This window comes from Sminthopsis crassicaudata, chromosome 3 (assembly GCF_048593235.1).
Source record: "Sminthopsis crassicaudata isolate SCR6 chromosome 3, ASM4859323v1, whole genome shotgun sequence".
Lineage (NCBI taxonomy): Eukaryota > Metazoa > Chordata > Mammalia > Dasyuromorphia > Dasyuridae > Sminthopsis > Sminthopsis crassicaudata.
The window spans coordinates 553,688,506-553,714,080 of record NC_133619.1 but is presented as its reverse complement, the minus strand read 5'-3'; the positions used below and the strand labels follow the sequence as shown (position 1 = coordinate 553,714,080).

The window sequence follows — 25,575 nt, the reverse complement described above, 5'->3', positions numbered from 1 at the left end:
CCTCCAAAAGACCTCTCATATATTGCTCATTGGCCATACTTTGTGATAGTTTCCTCTTAATCGATCATTTGCTATATAATAAAATTTATTTGGTTCTTTGCTGGCAGAGCTATGTCATTTGCCATGGGAGGAAAGTATCTTGAGTTTTAAATATATACAAGGATTTGTTCATCACAGATGATAGTACATCCTTATTCCCCTATAACACGCACCTCACCGTCAAGCACATATAGCCCTCTTAAGCTAACTTAAGATATATTTATAAGGACCATGTGTAGCTACATGCCAATTTACCAATATGCATTTACCACTGAGGTCCCTCCTTCACTTTAAATGGCTTAAAATTGAGCTGCAAAAGCAAGGGGGGAGTGAATAGCAAATATAATTAATGGAAATGGAATTTCCACACTTAGTTGGGGCAGAGAAAATGTTGGCTATGCTACAGTTAAATTACAAATGGAATCCTCGCTTAATCCTAAGTATTTTTTGCTGCTGAGGTATAATATCCATTGGGCCTTGCTTTTCATTTTCTTTTACTAGCATGAGGTGCTTGTTATAGACCCCAGATGACAGTACTTTAATTAACATGTCATGTTGGTTCAAATGTGGCTATAAAGTTATCTTTTGTGTGTATTAGGTAGGTACAGCAGGGGGAAGAAGGGAGCAAGAATCCTGAAGCCTACAGGTTCTCGGGGGCCTTAATTTGCTGGGTCCCCTGACACGTAGAGAGCCCCTTATTAATCGAAGGGCCTACACAACCTCAGAACGCCTGAGGTTAAAAATATATATATATGTCGCCCTTGCAAATTTGGCCGGCTGCTTTTCAGAAGATTATCTCGATACACCTCTGTGTAATCTGGGCAAGGAATGCTGATAATCGCCCCAGAGCCCGTCTCTTGTAGCAACATCTCAACTGTGATGGGAAGTTAATGACCCCCATTTATCTCCATATCTTCTCTTCTTGAGTACTGTGGTACCAGTGCTCTTTGCTCGACAAGAATTTTTCTTTTTTTTAGTTGAAAATATGTTCACCTCAGGCATTGAATTGGGAAAATCCAATAGGTTTAGTGCAGAAAGCAGATAAATCATTTAACTCTCAGATAATGGGAAAGGAGAGCTAAAGTAAAGATTGGAGAAAAGTTATTTTTAAGTCATTGGCTATTTTTAAAAATGAAAAAGTATGAAAAATTATCTTTAATGTATTATAAGCAGATTGTTAAATTGTATTGGTAATATCTTAGTCATTTTCATTTTGTTATGGAAGATTAATAAAATTAAAGCAAATGATATGAAAATGCTATATGGAGATAATAGCTTTTAGTTGGAAATGATAATACTGAGACTCTCAGGCTTTGAATCTTGAAAATACTATAAAAGTAATACAAACAAATGAGTGGAAGATTTTAAAGTAAAAATTGTATCTCCTTGGTAATGTTCATCTTTGGGGAGATTCTCCTCCCAAAATTTTTTTTGATAATTTATGTGTTTTGAAGAGTTCTAACATACTTCATGGAGACATCCCCCAAATTATAGCTCTTTAGAAATTATTCCCTTGGTATATTGGGCTTTTTTGGTATGCTTTTTATTATGTTTTGATTTTTTTGGTGGGGAAAGAGAAAGAAGAAAGGTAATTGCTTTCCATGGCCCATCTCCCTTGTGAGTAATGACTGATATACAGAAATGTATGTTTGGCTCATATACTTCAATGACACTGCAAAGTGGTCCCTGTTAGGGCACTGGTTGTGATTTGTTTAGGTGGAGACCGAGCAAAGTGTTGTGTTGTAAAGTGTTGGAAAATATAAGTGAAAGAAGGTAAATCGAGCTGTATAACATGAATTGTAAGGGGATTTTTTGCAAAGAAAATGTGTTAATGGATATAACTTGGTTCAGCTTGCTTCAACTATGGCGTTAACTAACTAGTACCTGATAATTGTATTTACTTTGCTATTATAACTTCATGTTTTCCTAAAGTCATCCAAATAAGGGTTTCTGTAGTATACAAGAAAGACATCCCCAAGTGTCTTTAAGAGTGCTCTTCACATGTCTCTTAGAATAGTAGAATTTTAAGATCGGAAGGCATTTTAGAGATCACCTCACCCAAAGGCACTTAACTGAGGTCCATGGAATACCAAAGTTCTTGGAGATGAATTCCAAAGTGATCCTTGAACTTGAATGCAATCACATATAAAAATTCCATCTTTCAATATCAATAATTTTATTCATCTAAAAAAAAACATTTTTAAACTCACAACATAAGAAAAATGTTAAGAAACTTTAACCTGTCTCTAAGTCCCTGACTCAGAGTCAAAAGTCTTAGATTTGCTAGAATGTTAGTCTTTGATTGTATGACCGGTCAATCATGAGCAAGTTATTTTTACCTGCTTCAGCCTCAGTTTCTTTGATTTTAAAAAAATATATATATATTTGACTAGGTGATCTCTAAGACCCCTTTCACATCCAAGATCTACAACTCCATTAATATCCTCAGCCTACCTCACAGGGTTGTTGTGAGGAAATCATTTTGTAATCTTTAAAAGTACTCTGAAAGATTGTTGTGGTTCAACTCCTCTCCTATTTTACATAAAAAGAAACTGAGGTCCAGAGAAAGGATTTAGATTTTGTCATCGTCAAAAAAGAATTAGTAGCAGAGTTGAGCCTCAAATGTAAAGCTCCTGAGTCCTAGATCCATCCCCTCTCCATTATATACATTGCTTCTCCAATGTTCTCTCTCCTATAATTTCTATCCCACATTCTATGCTTATTAGAAAAAAAAAATCAGTTCGTAGGTCAAGGAAGAGGGCAGCTCTCTTGTTTTCAGCACTAAGAAAGAATCTGAATTAAAAGAAGCAAAAATAATAATGATACAACTCAAACCTGACATGCAACTAGAAATTAGACAATGTGGCACATAGCTGGTACTTAATAACAGCCATTTGTTTAATAATCACTTGAATCTGAGTAGCTTGTTTTGCTGGTTTTAGATGCCCAGGTATCTGTTTCCCTGGAGCAGAGATTCTGGAAAATGAGTTCTTAATCTGGGGTCTATGAACTTTTTCTTAAAATATATTTTGAGAAAACTCTGTTTCCATATAATCGGTTTTCTTTGTAATGTTGTAGTTTATTTCATGCATTTAAAAATATTATTATGAGAAAGGAGTCCATTAGGCATCACCAGACTGTCAAAGCTCTTCGTAACACAAAAAAAGTAAACCCTTGCTGTAGACTTTGTAGTAAATGAACTAAGAAAGCATGGGGATTGTTGGCCTGTATTAAATAACTTAGTAGTCTCAGAATGGTGTCTGTACCCCCAGCAACCTTTATTTCCTTTAAGAGTGGCTTTCTCCTGTATTCCACCTCCCTCTCCCTCTCCCAGACTCCTTTTGGGAGTCCCAGTTGGAATGATTCTACACAGCTTGTATGTAGATGCTAGCCTGCTCCCCCACCCCACCCAGGTCCCCCTCAGTGATCCTCTTCAGCTCAGTGTATCAACCTGTTTGCCCAAATTACAGCTGCAGAGCATCTTGCCCTTCCAGAGCTAGGCTCTTTCTGTGACTTTCCCAGGGGACTGTCATCCCAACTGTTTTCCAAATGCCAAATTCCCAATCTGGTTGTATTCCTCTTTCCTCTTCTTGCCTTCTGTGTGGATTGCTTGACATGCTTTGATGGTCTTGTACAAAAAGAAATGACTCTTGATATGCATAGCACTGTACATGTAATATGGGATGGGGTTAGCATGTTTTATTTATATCATGGACTTCTCTGTATTGTGCATTTCTTGCTCTGTGACTCTCTTCTATATAGTTGTAGAATTTTAAAAGTAAATAAAAACATGTTGAAAACATTTATAAACCTTTTTTATTCCAATATGCTATACAAAGCATTAGCAAATTTTTCAATTTAGGAAGCCATTGAGCTACAGGACATGGATACAATTGGGAGAACCTTTAGGCTGGTCTAACCAGTTGGGATTTTAGGAGCTTTACTCCCCACACCACATACCTCAAAATGTCTATGCTAATGACTCAAGGTTGCGTAAAACATTTTCTATAAAGGAAAAAATCTTTAATGTTGGAATTTGAGAGAGAACACAGGAATTTAAATCTATACTTGGGCATGAATTGACTGTGCTTAGGTCCTTTCCTGAGGTCTAGTTTTGAATGATGAAGAAAATAAAGGGGCATTATTGTCCTGAAATAATTGAGAAGAAATCTACATCAAACTAGAAGACAAGGGTCCAGGGAGGTAAGGCTGGACAACCACAGACTTTTTTCCTTCATAGTTTTTCTTAGGACCAGTCCTGGTGGAATTTCAAGAGAATTGCAGGATGTTATTGTACATAAAGGTTTACAAAATTCTTAATGTAGCGTTATATCTCATTTTTATCTTTACAACAGCCTCATCAGGTAGGACAGGAGGACATTAACTTCACCTTATCAAACAGGATTCATAGAGGTTGGACCATTTACCCAAGGTCACTTGGCATGGCCAGGGCACAAACTTGCATCTTTTGATAGCAAATCTAATTTCCACTATGCCTCTTCACAAACCTTTTGTAGATGAACTCTCGTCAAGGTTAACCAAAGAAAATGGAAAATTAAATAGACAATTGATCATCTAATCAATATGATTATATATTTAGAGGTGAAAGAAAATTCAACCCCTCATTTTACAGATGAGGAAATTAATCTAACCAGAAACATTGCATCTTGCCTGTGTGTACATTGATTGTATGTGTCTAAAGTAAGATTCCAACGTAAGTCTTCCTGCTCCAGCTGAAGCATTCTACCCCTCATATCACACCGTGTCCCATCCTTCTCCATTTAAAATTGTCTTAAAGATCATCAGTACTTGATATGTCCCTATCCCTTTTTCCTGGATTTTAATTGGCTTTTACGAAAGAGCTTCATAGAAACTGGAGTCATGCAAAATCCAGTTGAAGTTATGACAATACTCTTAAAAGGAGATATTGCTTAGCAAGAAGTGGATTAACAAGCAAATTAGTTTAGCCAAGGTCATTATTCATCATGTCACAATTTGATGATGATAAATAAAATACCAGACTCTTAGGACCACAGATTTTCCATGTTCCCTTGCCTCCCTTGGCCTCACATTATTTACTCACTTATATGAGAGAACAGACTAGATGATATCACATAAATCTATCCAGGATAAGATGGGATGTTATGATACAAAAAAGAAATGAAATACTGCAGAATTGTAGGCAGTGACAATAATTCATATCTACCAGAATCCCAAATAAAATAATCTGGTAATAGAATTTTCTTCAAAATAATATTTGTATTTGCTTCCCTGTCTTAAAAACATTGGGATTATTCTTATTGGAACCTAACCCTAAGATGGAATCAGATAAGCAAATTAAGCTCTATTTCATATAGAGAATATCCCAAGAGAAGACTGGAATAAGTCTTCCTGTGTCCCTATTCTCCATATTTCTCAATTCCCCCGTCCTCACACACAGTTTCACATCTGGGTCAAATAAAACTAAAATAAAAAATAAATAATTCCATTGACTTCTTTAAATCTTTAAAAAGTGGTTTCCTCATGACAATCTTTGAGGTTGGGGTATTACATTGATTTCCTTACATTAATAACAAAGAAACTGAAGACTTGAGGAGTTTCCCTTGAATATAGAACTGAGAAATAGAGCCCTTTGATTCATGTTCATTGTCCTTTCCATTAAGCCTACCAAGTCAATTAGTCTCTTCATATGTCTCAGTGGTTTTCCAAAGTTGAAAAGGAGAGCCCCAAGTAATGGCCTTGTAGAACTAAGAACCATTTCACACTTTTATCTAAGAGTAGTATGACATAATAGACATGGGAAGAGTTTTAGAATTCAGAGGACCAGGTTTCAAATCCTACCTCTGATACTTTCTAGCTCTTTGACAAAGGTCAAGTCACTTAACTTTTCTAAGCCTCACATAACTTCCTAAGACTCATCTACCAAAGTGGGATATAATCTACTTCATGGAAGAAGTTCTAATGGATATAATCAGAGTATTGATTTCTCTGTTTCATGGATGATGAGGGTCAAAAAATTTGTCTCTGAACAACTTTTTGGTAATGAGTTTTCAGCATTTACCTAGTCTAATCTTTAAACAATAGATTGAATTTATCTCCAGACCCATACTTTTAGGTTTTCTACGCTGATTAGAGCTTTCTAGAATTTGCCTCATCTCCCACCCACACTAACATAACCTTTAAGAGACATTTCTTTGCCACAATGAAGCATAGAAGTGATTTCTGTCCATCAATTAAAGGAATTTAATTTAAATTTAATTTATAGTTTAAATACAATCCTCTCCAGGAAACCTGATTCTCTGATCAGTCAGTAATGACCTTGTCCTCCAAAAATTACACTGAACTTTGTTTTATACTTCTCTAATCAATCCATCACATCATACCACACATCATAGTTATGTATTCATGTCTTATCTTCTACCTAGAGTATATATTCATAGGAGCTTAGTCTGTACCATATCTAAGCTTTCTGTCCCAGCACAAAAATCTACACAAAACATAAATTTCATAAATGCTTGTTTTTCTTTAGGGGCAAGTGTCATTCTTCCTAAAAGAACTAATAACAAGAGAAAAGAAAAATTAAAGATAAAATTCACATGCTTATATAAAATAATATTAATTATAATCGTTAATGTGAATTATTTACAATGTATGTCAAATTCTCAAGCAGCACAAGAATGATATCATTAAGCATATCCAGTTAACTCTGTTGAAAGTTTTATTGAACATCATTCTTGAAAACATATGTACTCATTCAGTATTTTCTTAATTAATTTTTTTTGTTATGAACAAAAACATATCCCTCTGCATTTCCTCCCATGTAAAAAGAAAGTGAGTGTATGTATGTGTGTATATAGTATATTCACATATATTATTTATTCCTATATACACATACAACTAATTCATAGAATTCTCTCACATATATAGCATGAGTGTATATATGTAAATATATTTACATATTCCAGTTGTTGTGTGATGTTTCTTCCCATTTAATTGTTGAATTCATATATTCTGTTTTTTTGGCAATGTCTGCTTCATACTGCATCAGTTCGTGAAAGTCTTTCCCTCCTCCTCCTCTTTATTTATCATACTTTTTAATTTCTTATGGCACAGTAATATTCCATTATATTAATGTACCATAATTTGCTGTCATTTTCCAATCAAAGGATATCTATTCTGTTTCTAATTCTTTCTTATGACAAGAAGTACTGCTATAATTACTTGTGTGTTATGTTTATATATTGAGTATTTTTCTTAATAATTTATCATCTAACTCAGATTTCTTCACATAATCTTTTTCAAGTTTTGCTGATTTCTCTAATACAATTTTTATTACATCTCAGGGAATGGAAAATTAGAACACATTTGTAGTTTTTAAATGGGAACTCATGGGGAAAATGGACTCTCATGTGTAAAATGTTCTATATATCCAACATTTTGAGAAATCCATCACAAAATATTAATGTATTTTATCATTATTCTTTATATTTAACACAACAAATTAATAACAAAATCCATTAAACAAAGCTATAAGTTATAGCTATAATCTTTTGTAAGCATGAATATCAACAAATAGCATCATATTAGGCAATGGACACATAAGGGCATAAAACAATCTGCCTTCTGCTGGTTTGAAGTCAAGTTAGGCTGACAGAACTATCACATCACAATTTTAAAATATCAATCACAATCAATAGTAGTTTATAGCAAATGTCAGATGAATGAGACAATGCAGGGGTTCAAAGAAAGGGAATAATACCAAGGAATAATACCAAGATTTAGCAAAGGAAGGTTTCCCCGAAGAAGGATGCTTAAAATGGGCCTTAAAGGAAAATTAAAGTTTAAAAAGATTGCAGACAACAAAACCAGGATAGGATATTTGTAATATCTAAGTCGGGTCAAAAAATCATGCCTCTTTATTTGAAAATCATGTTCTTGTGTTATTACTCACCAGAGGCTTTGAGAGTTTACAATATAGTGAGTCTTTTAATGAAATAAATACTCCCACATTACTAAAAAGTAAAATTTTCTTGCCTTAAAATATAATGTAAAAATATATTCCCTTGCAAAAAGTAATATTTTTAAACATCCCTTATTTGAAGGGGTTATCAATTAAGGGATGGCTGAACAAAGTATGGCTTATAAATATCGTGAAACACCAAAAAAAAAAATGTTGTGTCATAAGAAATGTTGAAAGGCATGGTTTCAAAGAAACATGAAAAGATTTTTATGAACTGATACAGAATTAAGTGATCAGAACAACATAATTTACATAATAAAAACAACCTTGTAAAGATTTTGATAGATGTAAGAACTCCAATCAACACAATTTCCAAACATCGTTCCAGAGGACTCATAATAAAGCATTCTACTTATCTCCTGACAGAGAAATGACAGATTCAGGGAGAAGAATGAGATGTAATTTTTGGAAAAAGGCACATTCAAGCGTTTATTTTATTTAACTATCCATATTTCCTGCAAGTGTTTTGTTTTCATGTTTGTTTTTGCTTTGCCGATGGAGGAGTCAGAGAAAAAAATTAATTTTATTGGTTGAAATAAATTTAATTTACAGTATCCTAATTCCTATGTATCCTATTTCCATCTTGTTTCCTATGTATCTGTCTTGTCTTCCCTTAGTTCAACTCTGAGAGCAAGTGTAACTTAAAAAAAAATGCCATGAATGCCAATTTAAATGAATTAAGAAATGAATAGTTTAATTCATGAAGAATTTACTGTGGATTCATTTTATGCTAAACATAGTTCTAGATGCTGGGAATCCAAAAACAAAACCTAAATAATCCTTTCCTCAAATAGTTTAAAGAACAAAGAAACAAAATTGTTAGCTACCACAATAGTTGATGAAATTACTCCTAGTAAGCCTGTTACTTCTAATTCTGATAGAGCTTCCCCTTCCAATTTTGATCTTCCCAAAGTCTTGCTTCTACAAAAGCTCCTATGCCCAAAGTCTGTCCTCTTCCCAAAGAAGGTATTTTAAGGCATGGCTTAGGGTTTTTTCCAATTTCACTTAAAGGAACTTTCCACCTTGCCCCAACTATCCCATTTCAGCTCTTCATAATCCCTATCTGACTGTCCTACATATGTTCAACTCAGAAGAGCTGTCTTTAATGAATATCTTTTCTATGCTATTGTATTGTGGATGATCCTGTCCTTTTAACTTGACGTGAAGGATGGCTTGGATTCCACTTGGATGGAATTACTCAGCAATCTGAATGAGACATTTGTGGTAGGTCCACATTTTGCTCTCATATTAGGACCCTGGATATTATCACTGTTCTGTTGGCTTTTCAGGAGTAGCAGCTTGATGCTGTATAATGCCTTCCTCTGGAGACCAAGCTTTCAAAGAACCCATTAGTCTTTATGATTTGGTCTTCCATTCACTTTTATTTTAATTTTTAATGCTGAATTTTAATACCACATACAAAAAATAAAGAGTATTTTCTTATATGAAATTGAAAAGACTATGAGGCTTGTACAAAAATCTTAAAATATCTATTGTATAAGGCTTGGTTTTTTCTCCTTCATTTATTAAGTAGAACAAGGCATATATGTGCTATATATAAAATGAAAGTTGGTTATTTGAGCCATGTGGGGCTGATAGATTCACTTGGGTTATGGTTTCAACAAACAGAAATGAGGAGATTTGGTTTCCTTGGCTATACTTATTTACTACAAGGGTTTTGATACTTTTTTCCATATAATGATGTAAAGGGAAGGAGAACTGGATTCAGAATAAAATTTCTTGGTTTTGAATCCTGACTATATTGTATGACCATGGGAAAATTATTTGATTTCTCCAGATCTTATGGTCTTCTTCTTCTATAAAATATGGGGATTGAACAAAATGATTTCTAAGGTCTCCTTCTAGCTAGAATTCTGTCATCTTTTATTCCTATGAAAGAGAGTCTTTAAAGCAAAGCAGTAGCGTTTTATTAATTTAACAAGCCCCAGTTCATTAGCAGAAATTTATTTCTCCATGATAAACAGGAATAGAGAGTCTCATTTTATAATCTATTTCCTTCTTTTCCCCCTTCAAGTTCTAAATGTCCTTCAGCTACCTTGATGTACAAATAGCTTCACATATTCTGATATTGGTTTTCTTTAGTCTTTGTCCCCCTAGCCTAAGATTCAAAGATTGTTTTTCCTGCTTTCTTGAGAGAATTCACACTTTTTTTTTTCAGCTGCTCTATCCTTCTAGTTTGTTTGTGTTTTTTTTTCCAGAGGTTGTGGGATAAATAACTCAGAAAATACTTATTAATCACTTTCTCTATGCAAAACTGTATACCAGTGATAAAAACAAAGAAAAGAAACGTGCAGCTAGGTGGCTCAGTGGATTGCTGAACTTGGAATCAGGAAGACTCATTTTCATGAGTTCAAATCCAACCTCAGATATTTATTAACTTTGTGACTCTGGACAAGTCACTTAACTTTGTCTCAGTTTCCTCATCTAAAAATGAACTAGAGAAGGAAATATCAAACTACTACAGTATCTTTGACAAGAAAACCCCAAATGGAGTCACAAAGAGTTGAGAGAGTTGGACCTAAGTGACTCAAGAACAACCCTCAAAGAGTTCACATTTTAATGGGGTCAACATATTTAAAAGCAATAAAACAAAAATTAGGAACATACAAAATATATATAAAATAGACAAAAATAATCTTGGAGGGGAAGGAACTGGCTAGCAACTTTCGGGGTGGGAGGTTAGAATACTAAGAAAGGCTTCCTCAGAAGGTAGATTTTAAACTGAAACCTGTAGAAAGCCAGGGATATTAAGTAAAGGAGGTGAGAAGATAAAGAATTCCAGGAAAGGGGTAGCTAATGCAAAGGCAAGGAAACAAAGAGATGGGAGAGTGTTATGTTCTAAAACATCAAGTAAGCCTCTGTAGCTGACTTATAGAATGTATGAAGTAAATAAAGTTTAAGGAGATCTAAAGGTCTCATTATAAAAAACTTGAAAACAGTAGATTTTCTATTTGATCCTGAAGATAACAGAAAAGCACTGGATTTATGGACTAGAGGATAAGGGGAGGTAATATAGATCTATATTTTAGGAAAATCCTTTTGGCAGCTGAATGAAGAATAGATTAGAATTGGTCAAATCCTTAGAGAATGTATTTCTTGTGTCTCATCATGTTCAGACGTGTATGCAGCAAAGGGAGAAAGAGACATATACTTCCATGTAGTTGCCTGTAGGATTTTCCTGTTGTGTATGGGTGTATGCATGCCATCATTGGGCTGCTTCATACTTATCTTCAGCTGTCACTATTTGTCTAGTGCTCTTGAATTGCTCTTGATGGGCAAATGACTCTTCAAAGAATGCTATCTTCCACATCATTATGAGTCACAGGTAAGGACAGGTAGAGTAGGAATCCTGAAAATCTGCTGTAATGGGAAGAGACATTGCAAGTACTTTTTAAAAAAACACTTAACATAGTGCCTTGCACATAGTAAATACTATGTAAATATTGGTTATTATTATTAATTATACTAGCCATTTATAATAATAATTATTATTATTACTAATTATACTAGCTTTCCAATGAATACTCTATTTAATTTGACATTAGAATTATTTCAGATGGAATTGTTAGCTGTTTAAACACACTAGATCAGCTCTTCAAATTGTCTAGATCCCAAATGCACTTAGTTTTGAATGGCAACTCAATAGTTATTAATACAAACACACACACACACATACACACACACACACACACACACACAACCTTGAGAAAGAAAGCAGAAAGATAAGGAGGGAGGAAGACATAGAGGGAGGGCTGAGAGAAGGAGGAAGGAAGAAAAGAGAGATCAGGAAGAAAAGGGGAGGAAGGGAGGAAGGGGGAAGGGAGAGAGGAAGAAAGAGAGGGAAGAGAGAGAAAAGGAGAAAGGGAAGGGGTGGGAAGAAAGGGGGAGGAAAGGAAGAAGGGAGAGAGAGGGAGGAAGGAGAGGTGTTTAACATCTATTATATTCCAAGCACTCTTACAAATATGCTTTAATTTGATATCTAAGATAATAAGTTGACAAGGTGCTGATCTGAATTCATTAAGGAAGTTTTCTCACATGGGAGTTCCCAGTATCAATGAAGTCACAGTTCTGGTCCTTCTCTCTATTCCTATGTAATCTGTAATAGCAAATCTCAAACATTTTGGTCTCTGGGCTGTTTTATTTTCTTAAAAATATTGATAAATCCAAAGAGCTTTTGTTTATATAGGATATGTGTATGAATATTTATCATACTAGAAATTAATACTGATAATGTAATGTTCAGACTAGCTCTCTGGAAAATCTCAGTACAGCCCGAGTACTTGATCTTAGAATAGGAGTGAAGAGGTGGAACTCACATGGATCGTCAAACATGGAGTCCGTTTATTCCCAATTCTCTCAGGCTTATATACCCTAATACCCTTACATAACCATAGCACACTGTGCATGTAACAACTATATACTGTACATTCAGGACCATATAAACAACTTGCTATTGTGTGTAAATGTCTCTTTACTACTTAGTATAACTCTGTTTTAATTACAACACAGGTTATCACTATCCCTTGACTTCTCAAGAAGGCCAAGAGCCCTTAGAGGGAGATGGGGAACCAAACCACACAGTCAGCAGGGTTCGTTTATTATATACCCTATTATATACCCTATTATATATTATTATATACCCTATTATATACCCTAATACCCTTACATAACCATAGCACACTGTGCATGTAACAACTATATACTGTACATTCAGGACCATATAAACAACTTGCTATTGTGTGTAAATGTCTCTTTACTACTTAGTATAACTCTGTTTTAATTACAACACAGGTTATCACTATCCCTTGACTTCTCAAGAAGGCCAAGAGCCCTTAGAGGGAGATGGGGAACCAAACCACACAGTCAGCAGGGTTCGTTTTACTGGACTAAAGGGTCTTATACCTTGTCCACAGTTCCTCACTATCTGTGGCACTCTACACATAAACTTCAAAATATTAATTCATTTTTTAAAAAAATTATAAATTCATTGAATAAATACTTTCTTTGAAAACTATTTTAAGTCAAATTTATTGAGAAAAGTAGTATTTTATATATTTTTGTAAACCTCTTTAATGTCTGTCTTAAAAGAAGACATCTGGAATCTCATACCTGCTTCTACATTTAATAATTTGTGATATTTTGTTTTGATTAAATATTTATAAAGGAAATCCAACCTCACACAAATATGTAATTGGAAAAGAGAGGAGTATTTCAATAAACAAATAGCATTATTATTATTATGAAAATAATTTTAACCTCACAGACCCCCTGAAAGGGCTTCAGGGCCCCCAGAAAATGTCTTGGGGATTCCTTCAAAGGGTTTTGTTTGAACTCCCAAAAGTCAGGGAACCCCACTTTAAAAAGTGCTGGTCTATGGGCTTCCTTAATGGTATTGTATTTCCAATGATTCATCTGTTTAAGATTAGTTTGGTGCTAAATCCACCCTTATTGAATTTAGATTTGTCTGGAATTTAGTTATACAGAAGTGAACTTTGTCCCTGTAATGTGCATACTAATTAATTCTGACATTCTAACCACTCCTCCTTAGAAAGTTCTGATTACATCGAGCAGGTCTGTACATGGTGGAGCCTATCTCTACTGCACATCCATGGTTGCACACTAGAGATGAAGGCAAAATTTTAAACACTGCATAATAATTCAGCAGATATAAACCCAATGGCAAGAGATGATTGTTAAACTTTCAGTGTGAGCATTTGCACCTCAGAAATCAGCAAATATGCAAATCATCTTGATTTATGACTTTGTTGACAGAAGAGAAAGTTATAGAGAACATTCTAATAATGCAGATTAAATGTAGTATTTCCTGCATTTTTTGGCGCTGATTGTTAAACTTTGCAAACCACCTCATCCCCATATATGTAAAACAAAATAAAATCTTGTTCTAATGCAGTTAAAATGCACATCCCAACAATATTCCAGGCAGGGTAGTGCAAGCCAGCATTTAAATGTTATTTACTTACATAAAAATATGTTTAGAAGAATTACAAGTTAAACCTATATCCAATTGCTTGCTGTCTTGGGGAGTGAGGAATATTTTGGAAGACAAGGTTTTGCAAAAATGAATGTTGTAAATTTTTTTCATATATTTGGAAAAATAAAATAGTATAAAAAAGAAGCATAAAAATTAAGTGCTATGTAAGTTGAAATTAAATGATACATTATAAAGCTTTAGATCTTCTAAAACATAAAAATAAATGTAACACATAAAATGGAAGTTATAAATAACCCATTTCAAAGGATTTAGAGATGAAAGAGGCTTCAGAGATCATCAGTTCTAATCACTTCATTTTACAGATAAGGAAACCAAGGGAAGTAGATAATGTTTTGTGGAAATTTACACAGGCAATAAATAACATTATCAACATTCAAACTCAAGTCCTCTGATACCAAATTCGTTTTTCTTTCCACAGTCCCATTATGCCAGGAGTAAAAAGCTTCCAGTTAGCCAAAAATTGCCTGATATATATCCCTGAGACAAATTAACCACAACATTTATGTGTTTGTAAATTATTAGATATACCCTTACACATACATACATGTATGTATGCGAATATGTTTGTAGGTAGGTAGTTCTATTTAGCATAAAGAAATTTTGTTTCTCCATTTCCATTTGCATGTAGCTTTCAATATCCCACTCTGAGTCATCCTCCTGATTAAATAAACTGTTTTCTACAATTTTAAAGTACTTCTTTTAAAAGATAGCTAATATCATTATTGCTGCCTTTTTGGCACTCACAGAGTAGTTTAGGAAGTTCATTTTCTTCCAAAGATATTTTCATTCTCCTCTCACACTCCTTCCCTTTCCTTTCTCTCTGTCTCTGTATTCCTCTGTCTCCATCTTTCTACACAGAGAGAGACAGAGACAGAGAGAGAGACACAGAGGCAGAGACAAACAGAAATGAGACACAGAAAAAGACAGAGATAGAAACAGAACAAGAGACAGAGACAGAGGGAGAAAAACAGACACAGACAGAGAGAGACAGAAAGACAGAGACAGAGAGAGCATTACAGAATACTATAGTTTTAGGGCACCATGCAGCTCAATTTTCATTTTACAAATGAGAAAAACAGGCCCACAAAAGTGCACTGCCTTGTCCAAGGCCACAGCATTAGAATTAAAACTCTTAACTTGGGTCTTCTGATTTTGAGTCTTTTAGTGATATCATTGTTTGATTTAAATCAGATTCTTTTTCTTTCTATGCATTTATTCTTTCTGTATTCTCTTAGATACCTCACTATCTTTCTCTGCCCAAATTCAGTTGGTTGCCAAGGCTTGCCAGCTTGCCAGATGTTTTACAACATCTCTGGAATATGTCCTCTTCTCATCTCTACCATTGCTACCACACCATCACTTGGGCTAGTAAGAAAGTCTGCTGGTGAATATATCTGCCTAAGTCTTTCCCCACTCCAATTAATATCAGAGTGATTTCAGATCAGATCATGTCACCACTATCTGATGGCTCAATATAGCCTCTAGAATCAAATACAAAATCTTGTTTGTCATTAAAGATCTATATAACCTACCTTATTTAGATAGGTTTTACACTTTACTTCCTGCCACATAATCCTCGATGCAGTGACTCCAGGCTATTTTATAAACAAGATATTCTATCCCTGTGTCTGGGATGCTCTTGCCCATCACCTCCATCTCCTGGCTGATCTTGTTTCCTTTAAGTCTCAACTAAATTCCTGTTTTCTAAAGAAAGTCTTTCCCAACCACCCAATTCTAATGCCTTCTCTCTTTAGTTATTTCCTATTTATCCAGCATATTTATTTTCATCATCTCTCCATTAGATTGTAAATTCTTTGAGAGCTGGATCTCCTGGCAGAATCAGGCCCAGGAAGGCATAAAACCCCTGTCTCCCTGTGAAGGAAACTCAGGACAATCTCCCCTTTGCTCTAGGAATGGACCTCTACCTTTAAAAATGAGCAAAAAAAAATTCCAATCATAGATAATTATTATGGAGAGAGGGAAGAACAGACTTCAAACCCTAAGGACACAAAAGGCCTCCAGATGAAACTTCAAAGAGAATTGGATCTGTTTTTTGCCTCTTTTTGTATCCTTAAATTTAACACAGTTTGGCATATAGTAGTTCCTTAATAAATGTCAATTAATTGATTTCCCCTCCTTCCTCCTCTTTTTTTCCTTCTCTTGTCTTTTCTTTTCCTTCTTTCCCTCTTCATTCTCCCTTCATCTCTCCTTTTCCTTTTTATTTTTCCACGCTGAAGAAGTATAAAAATCTCAGTAGGATTAGCTAGATAGAAACCAGTTGGAATAGCTCTAGTTTTGATATTACCTTCCTTTAGTTAACATCTCTAATATTTGATGACTTCTCCTAATTGCTCTCCAAGGGCATTGGATAAACTCTTAACATCCTCTCATTTCCTTTCTCATTGCAATTCCACCCCTCTGCAGAAGAAATTGAGCCCAATAACTCTGAATTCAGCAATATCTGTCAAGAGTAACTGAAACTTGAGTTGGCCACATTGTTTAAATTTTAAGGCAGTGAGAGAATTTAATGGAGATAAATATGACTCTCCCCTACTCGATTTTCACTGATTTCTTATTCCCTCTAGGACAATTGTAATTATATTTCAATTCTTTGAAAATTGATCATCTATGTACTTTCTCAAACTTTCAGATCTAATGAGCTTTTTGCACTCTTGATTGAGAATCCCCTGTATTTTTTAATTCAAGCTATACTGATCAATATTTAAATTTAATTTAATTAATTTAAATTTTAAAAATTAAAATACTAGAAATTAAAACATCTTATTTTTATGAAAAAGATTTTCATCTCTAGATTCCTTGAGTTCCCCAGACTCTTTTTTTTTGCATTTTTTAAAAATGCATTGCAAACATTTCACAATTTAGCTTCAGCCTACATTTCTAGACTGGTCTTTCTGTACTCCTTCTCTGAATCCTGCTTACCCTTCCTCCATTAATTCTACTTTCCAGTCAAATCAGACTTTTGATTATTTTTCATCCACAAAACTCTCCCTTCTCCATGCCTTTATTTGGGTTTTCTCACATGTGAATAATGAAATCTCAGCCTCATAGAATACCTTGTTGTCTCAGGTGACACCTACAAAAGGCCTCTTCTCATGTCTCTAGTTACCTGTGTTCGTCTCTGACCCACAATTACTTTATATGATTTCATATACATATATAAATATACATACATAGAGATGTTTACATATAAATATGTATAAGTATATAAGTATGTACACATATCTGTGTGTTTATAGAGAGAAACTTTTTCCCCCTTCAATAGAATGTAATCTATTTACGGACATAAAATGTTTGATTTTTAATCTCTGCATGCAGAATGCTTACAAACAGAAGACAATAAATGCTTGTGGAATTCAACCAAATTGAATCAACTATTTAATTTATTTTTATTTAATGCTATTTAATTTTTTTTAATATCATTGACTTGGATGAAGCCATTTACAACATGTAGTCAGATGTACAGATTACACCCAACTGGAAGAATTGGATAGCAACACATAATCAAAAAGCTCTCAACTAATTAGAATAATAGCTTAATCTTACAAGATGAAACTATCAATATTCAGTCATGTGTCCAACCCTCTGTGACCTCATTTGGGGTTTTCTTGGCAAAGATACTGAAGTGGTTTTCCATTTCCTTCTCCAGCTCATTTTACACATGCGGAAACTGAGGCAAACAGGGTTAAGTGACTTGGCTATGATCCAACAGCTTGTGTCTGAAGCTAATTTTTTTGGATTCCAGGGCCTGGCCCTCCATTCAGTACACCACCTAATGGCAATGAGAGTGAAATCAATAAAAATGCTTCCCACTTACAGTGCTGGATCTGACAGATTTCCATTGTTTTTTCCATCCTGCAAAACATTCTTAGTTAAAAATCTGGTAAACACAAGTAATAAGATGCCCTTGAAGATTAAGATATTTAGCATAGCCAAAGGGAAAGGTTGTAAATTAAATGGATATGAGGAAGCTCCCTCTAGGTAGTGGTCACAGTACTAGGGTGGGTGACTGGAGGAGAGGTATTGTGGTTTAATTCTAAACCCATGAATGTCAATTTTTTTTCTTAGAATTTGTGTTTCTGTCTTTCCACTAGTTCACTGTTGGGTCTCTGCTGAGTCACTACCTTAAATGGCCCTAGAAACTCACTTGCATTTACCATATGTTCTTTTATGTATTTTTTAAAATTGATCTATGTGTCATTTAGATGATAATTCTGAGGTAATCTGAATTTACAACTAAAACGTCTCATTTCTCAACTATTTAAAACAAATAAGTGCATTTTTCACATAATGTATTGGAAGAAACAAATTTAAGAGTAAACAACTTCTGGATACCCAAGATTGCCAAATGTTTAGCATAGTATAATAATAGTTAACATTTACATCATGCTTAAAAGACTGGAAAGCATTTTACATACATTACCTCATGTAATCCTCACTTCAATCCTATGAGAGAAAGCCTGATATTATCCTCACTTTACAGATGAAGAAATTGCTCAGCAAGATTGATTTGCCTAAAATCCCAGTCATTAAGTGTCTCAGGGGCTGTTGAACTGAGATCCTCTTAACCCCAAGCCTGGAACCCTATGTATTACACATACAAGTTGCCAAAATAATACTAGATAATATTTATATAGCTCCTTAAATTTTCTAAAAACCTTTGTTTCATTTGATGTTCACAGTATCCCAAGATGAATCTAAGGTGTATTATTCAGAATCACACACTTAAAAGCAGGATTTGAAACCAGGGATTTCTGACTCCAACTCCATCACTATTCATTATATCATTTAATTTCTTAAATAACTCTTTAGAAAAATTAATTCCATGATTGTGTTCGGGGTTTTTTGGATGCAGTGGAGTTAAGTGACTTGTCCAATGTCACATTGGTCAGTGTCTGAGTCTAGTTTTGAATTCAGATTCTCCTGACTTCAGGACCAGTACTCTATCCATTGTACCACCTAGCTGCCTCAATTCCGTAATTTTAAAAATGAAATTCTGGCAGAAATAATTTTCTTTCCCACCCCCTCCCCCTCTGTTAATTTGGAACACAATTTTTGTAGGCTAATAGATGTTATTTTAGATAAAGGAGAATTTCAAGACCCAGCTTTACCTTTAAGTATCTTGTGCAATCCACTGGAGGCCACTTTAATTTAAGAGATATAGATGATAAATGATCACCAAGATTTTTCCAAAGCCTAAATGTCTGTTTTTTTCTGTAAATAGAAGCACAATCAGTACTAGATAGTGTAGCTATGTATTTGAGAATATACAAAAGTGTTAGACCTTCTTTGTCTGATCCTCCTGCCTTAGAATCACAGTCATATCCAGGCATAGAGATATGTGTCTATAATCCCTATTATTGCTGGGGTGCTGAAGCTAGCAGAACCCTTGAGTTCAGAAGTTCTGAGCTGAAGTGTGCTAAACCAACTGGGTATCTACAGTGATCCCACCACTAAATAGGTAAGTAGAGGGCCACAAGATTCCCGAAGAAGAAACATACTGATCCAGGTTCAACGAATGGAGTAGATCAAAGCTTCTTTGCCAGTCAAGAGTGGGATCCTGCTTGTGAATGGCTACTGTATTTCTAGCCCAGGTAAATCGGAAGATCTAGTTTCCAAAATAATTTTTAAAATTATTACTAGGATTTGATTCTATTCCTCTATATAGAGGAGGGAGGAGAGGTTTGAGGAAGGTTCAAAGGAAATCCTGAAGACATTGGAGTCATTTAATAAATATTTTTAACCTCATATAATATTCAAGGGATCCCATATGCATCAAGGGTGGAGAAATGAAAATTAATTACCTCTGCCTTCAAAAAGCTTACATTCAAGTAGCAGTCATTTATCCTTAAAAGATTATTACAATGCTTCAGTTTCAGCCCTAACCTAGTTTCATTTTCCAAGACAGAATCAGCTGTATTGAGTTCACATGGAGACATAGAAGGCTGTGTACCATGATAGAACAAATCATGAACCAAAATGGACTCTCTAGAAAAATGAGATGGATTATACAATCACAGCATCACTGAACTTATACTATCAATCATATTTAAATCCAATCCTTATACCTTCTCTGTAGGATACTTACAACTCCTCTGAGAAATAAGATCATTCATCCTAAGGCAACTTGTTCTATTTTTAGATAACTCTAATTACTGGGAATTATTTCTTTATGTTCAGCCTAAATCTATTACTTCAGTCATTCATTCAGTCAACAAACATCTATTAAATACTTACCATGTGCCAGACACTGTATATCACACTGAAGATACAAAATCAAAAATGAAATAAATAATTCTCTGCTTTCAAGCTTCTTATAGTCTAAGGGAGGAGACATATATAACATATGTAATATATGCTAATGAATATCAGATAATTGAGGAGTGCTCTAGAAGTTGGAGGGAAACAGGAAGGGCTTCTTGGAGAAGGTAGTGCTTGAGCTGAGTCTTGAAGAAAGGTAGGTAGAAAGGAGTGGCGAAGACAGGAGAGCATTCTGGAGGTCAATCTGAACAAATCTACTCACTATTCCTTGTGGCAATCCTTCAGATATATAAAGGCAACTATTACATTCTCCTCCTTCAAATCCTCTTTAGACACTATCTTGAAGTAGGTTGCTCATGGAGAAAAAACACCAGTTCAACAACCAAAAGAGAAGAGACTCTAAAAACAATAGATTGAAAAGACTATGGAGAATTCTTGGACATAAAGGATTTAAGCTAATATTTTGATTCATACAAATCAGATATTAATTGCTTAAAATTCTCTTAATTGAATTGTGATTGTTTAAAACATTACTAGAGTCTATATGTTTTTTTCCAAATGGTTTAGAGGGGGTGAGTAGAGAATTGCAGAAACCTCACAAAAGACCAAAAATTCAATCAGGCTTCCTCTGCTTTAGTTCCTCTGCCATACCCTTTGTCCAGTCCCTAGATTAGACACAAAATAGAAAACATTCCCTCACACAGAATTTCTAGCCTGGCTTCCCCAGTTTGACCCTGGTCGTTTATCCATAGTGTTCTCTTTACCTGTAACTCATCATGACTAAGCCAATTGATGTCCTTTCCAATCAGTTGGCATGGAAACACCAAGTAAGTTTTCTTGATTGGAAGGACTTTCTGTTTTCACGTGGAAATGGAACAGAATCAGAGATGTCCTGTGATTTGGACTCATTTATGGCCATTAAAGAAAAATTTACTTCTCTGCTTCTGTTCATCCTAATAGTTGTGTTATATAGCAGTTTAATCAATCAACAAATCAATGAGCATTTATTAAGTGCCCACTATGTTCCAGGAGCTGTAAGCACTGGTAATATAAAAACAAACAAAAAAGGAAGCATCCATGTTCCCAAGGAGCTTAATGGGGAAGGTTTACAAAATACTGTATATGCACCATCTCATTTGATTCTCTAAGTGTTCTATGAGGTAAGTGTGAGTAGTATTCTTACTCTAATGGAAAGTAAGCTGAACCTCTGAAAGTAACTTCTTCAAGGCAGTACATTGAGGATATGAAGCATTAATTGAATCCATGTCTTCCTGATTTTAAGTCTAGTATATCATTTACTTTGGTACACAGCTTATCCCATTTAATTGTTTTGCTATATTTATAACATTGGTAATATTAGCCACTTTGTCTCTGAAATTAAATCAGCCACACTATACTACCATAACCAGCATGTCAAGCTTAAAGGCAACATGATGAACCTTCACATTCACATGATTCCATCTTCTACTACTTCTATGCTCCTATATTAAACAAAAGAGTGAAATACAATCACAAACACTCAGAGACCCTAGGAAAATTCACATCTGTCAATCATTCAGTAAGGATTTATTAAGCATCTATTATATGCTGGGAATACAAAGAAATGCAAAAGGCAGTCCCTGCCTTTAAGGAACTCACAATATAATAATGGAGACAACAAGCAAATTAGGAAAAATGGGAAATAATTAGAAATAGGGATGGCACTAGATATTAAGAAGAGCTGGGAAAGACTTCCTATAAAAAGTGGGACTTTAATTAAGACTTGAAGAAATCCAGGGAAGCTAGGAGGTGGAGAGGAGAGGATAATGCATTGCAAGCATAGAAAACAGCCAGCAAAAATGTCTAGAGCTGAAACATGGAATGTCTTATTTGTGAAATAGCAAAGAAATGTGTGTCACTGGATGGAACACTTAAGCAGAGGTTTGGTTCTCTGCCTTAATTTATGTTTATATTTGTTGCTAGCTATATTCTGGTGCCTTTATTGTTAAAGAAACATTCAACTTGCCAGAGAATATTCAGGTAAAGAAGGGAGCATAGTATCATATCTGATGATAGATATATACAAGGAGAGGAAATTTGGGAAAGAGAACTTTTCTTATTATTTTAGTTCTTGAAGAGGTCGGTAAAACCATAGTCTTTTGTTCCAAAATATTCTTGATTTCTTCCATATCTGCCCTGGCTTATTCTTATTTTTTTCTTCTTTTTCCTTTCAGTCATATATTACTAATTTTTAGTTCTTCATTCCTTCCTCTCTGATGCCAGTCAACCAAATCCTTGGGCTCCAAATTTGCTTGGCTATTTTTTCAAAGCTGCCTCCTCAACTAACATGAATATAATTCCTTCCTGATACTACTCCATTACATTCAATGGCTCTTTTAGGACTTTTGTTCATTTCTGACTTTTTCATAACTCCATTTGCAGTTTTCTTGTCAAAGATGCTGAAGTGGTTTGCCATTTCCTTCTCTAGTTTGCTTTACAGGGGAGGAAACTGAGATAAACAGGGTTTAGTGACGTGACCAGGTTTATACAGTAAATGTCTGAGGTCAGATTAGAACTCAGGAAGATGAGTCCCAGAACTTTATCCATTGTGCCACACAATTGCCCATTTTGGGGACATATAATTTGATTTAAAAACAATAATTTTTCATACTTTGTCAAAATTCTTTAATTGATTTGAGTCAGTAGAGTTTTTAGGCCTTTGTCACAATCCTGACTGATTCAGTTGAGAAGTCTTATTTCCCTGTAATTGTTGAAATAGATTTTAGAGACAGCTATATAGTATAATGGGTAGAATGCCAGTTCTGGAGTATAGAAGACCTGGCTCCAAATCACATGGATTCAAATCCTGTTTCAGACACTAGCTAACTGTATGATGGTGGGTAAGTTATTTTATCTCTCAGCCTCAGTTTTTTTCTCCTTATCTAGAAGGTAAAGAGGTGGGACTCCATGACCTCTATATCAAAATCTAGGGAATAGTCTTTTCAGTGTCAAACTTACTCTTTGGGAGTGAATATTTTAATAACTCATTGAAAAGTAGCCAAAAGGAGAAATAGCCAACCCTGTGCTGATTAGAAAATAATTAACTTTCTGTATAAAGCATGCAGTGAATTTGGACAACTTTCCTAATTAGTGAGTTAGGTTTAAAAAAAAAGAGATAGATGATCATTTTTCTTTATTTTTACTCTACAGTCACAAATAAAAATCCCTCAGAATTAATGAAGGGATTCTGCACTTAAGCCAGATATCTGTGTTTAAAAAAAAAAATGACATTTCTGTCTTGGGCTTCAAAAGAGGAAATAAGAGTTAGTCAGCCGACCTGACCAAAGCCAGCTGGGAGTTTCTCTTTTAATTTCTCCAGACCCAGTCTGGCTTCCCAATCCTAGAGAATTTGAAAGTGATAGCCAGAGAAGACCATAATTTTGTGGGTAAAAGAACATTCTTCCAGCTGTAGTATAGGAAAAGGAAGGAAGGTAGAACTGCCTTTTACTAGTCTCCCTTCCTGGTCTTTCCAGATTGTCTTTCTACTTCCTTGAAGAAATGTTTCTTCCCATCTAATCTTACCCATTGGCACAGATTGTCAATGGTTTTGTCTACACTTGTCTAACACGTTCTTCAACGGTGGGAAGTTGTAGCAGGAAAATCCATATCCTTCTAACATGTGGAACTTCTGCGAACCTAGCTAAGGAGATCCTACGGCAATAGGAATGGAATCTATCCCTAGACCCATACTAAGAAGACTTCCTTACTTGGTTGGACTTGCCAGAACTTGGGCTCTGAGGATCTAGACTTAGAAAACAGCATCATTTCCATACCATTACAAGGCACCTAAGTATCATTTTTATAAGGAATGTGCTTTGTATCAGTGTAATCAGGAGTTTACTGATAGATGTTTAATAATTGCTCTAAAAAATTTTCCCATAACACACTTTAGACAACAACAACAACAAAAAAAAAAAAAAAATCAACCTCTAATTTATAGCACTTGCCAATTTCCAAAGTATTTTAAAGGTTCACCTTGAAAATTTAGCCATCAACTTTTCCCTACTGGTTTGAGCTGGCTCCAGCACATCCTTAATATTAATTCTTATGTGTCACAATGGTAGAGCCCCAGCATTAGAATCAAAGAAACCAGTTTGAAATCCTGATTCAGATGCAATCTTGAGCAAAGCACTGAGTCTCAGTTTCCCCAACTTTATAATGGGAAAGAGGGGAGGCTGAACTAGATGGCCTCTGATCAGCTCTAGGGATCCAATGCAGAATTTTTATATGAACTTATTTGATTATTGATATATTGATACTGATATATAATTGATATAATATAAAAAGACATAATGATATATTGATATATTTCAATATAATTGGCTTCTTTTGTAATACTATGCAGTTCATTTTATGTATTTAGAGAAAGATTACTGAGAGTAGGCTTCACCAAAAATAAAACAAAATAAATAAATAAATAACAAAACAAGACCAAAAAAACAGGGAGGGAAAGAGAGAGGGAGGGAGGAAGGGAGGGAGAGGGGGAAAAGGAAGGAAGGAAGGAAGGAAGGAAGGAAGGAAGGAAGGAAGGAAGGAAGGAAGGAAGGAAGGAAGGAAGGAAGGAAGGAAAAATAGAGAAAAGAAGGAAGAAGGCGGGTTTTTGTCAGATGGGGGGGAAAGGCACGTAAGCCCAGGAAAGTCACTTTAAAGTGTTATTAGAAAAAGGACAGTTTTTAAAAACCAACCAATCAACAAGCATATCTTAAGTGCTTATGCTTAGGAGTCATTTTTCTAGGTACTAGAAATTCAAAAATAAAAGTAAAGTCATCTTCCACTCTTACATTCTAATGGTGAAGATAACATATGCCCATATAATTATAAACAATATATAGATGGCTCAAGTGGATAAAGTGTCAGGCCTGGATTCAGGGAGACTCATCTTCCTGAGTTCAAATCTGGCCTCAGATACTATCTGTGTGTCCCTGAACAACTCACTTAACCCTTTTTGCCTCAATTTCCTCATGTGTAAAAGAGTTAGAGGAGGAAATGGCAAACCCTTCTTGCATCTCTGCCAAAAAAAAAAAAAGGGGGGGGGGTCATGAAAAGTCAGCTATGATTGAAAACAACTAAGAAACAACAATAATCAAATAATCAAAATATACATAAAACACACAAAGTTATTTTGGATTGGAAGAATCAGAAGTAATTTTTGAAGCAGAGTCTG

At 34.8% G+C, this 25,575-nt stretch overlaps 1 protein-coding gene and 1 long non-coding RNA gene across 37 annotated transcripts in view; one reads left to right on the top strand and one right to left on the bottom strand.

Moving 5' to 3' along the window:
- DLG2 (discs large MAGUK scaffold protein 2) overlaps window positions 1–25,575 on the top strand; it is a 2,604,243-nt gene that overhangs the window by 2,400,689 nt on the left and 177,979 nt on the right. Inside the window, exon 20 of one of the 36 annotated variants that reach the window (XM_074304612.1) lies at window positions 642–24,853. The exons of the other annotated variants lie outside the window; for them this stretch is intronic. The gene's annotated coding sequence lies outside the window, so the exon portion shown is untranslated. Of the gene's footprint in view, window positions 1–641; window positions 24,854–25,575 lie in introns of those variants that run through there. 36 annotated transcript variants of the gene reach the window in all.
- Window positions 17,795–25,575, bottom strand: part of LOC141563468 (uncharacterized) — a 29,101-nt gene continuing 21,320 nt past the window's right edge. Inside the window, exons 2-3 of the long non-coding RNA XR_012488428.1 lie at window positions 19,223–19,325; window positions 17,795–17,883 (exon numbers count right to left, since the gene is read on the bottom strand). This is a non-coding gene — a long non-coding RNA (uncharacterized LOC141563468). The remainder of the gene's footprint in view (window positions 17,884–19,222; window positions 19,326–25,575) is intronic.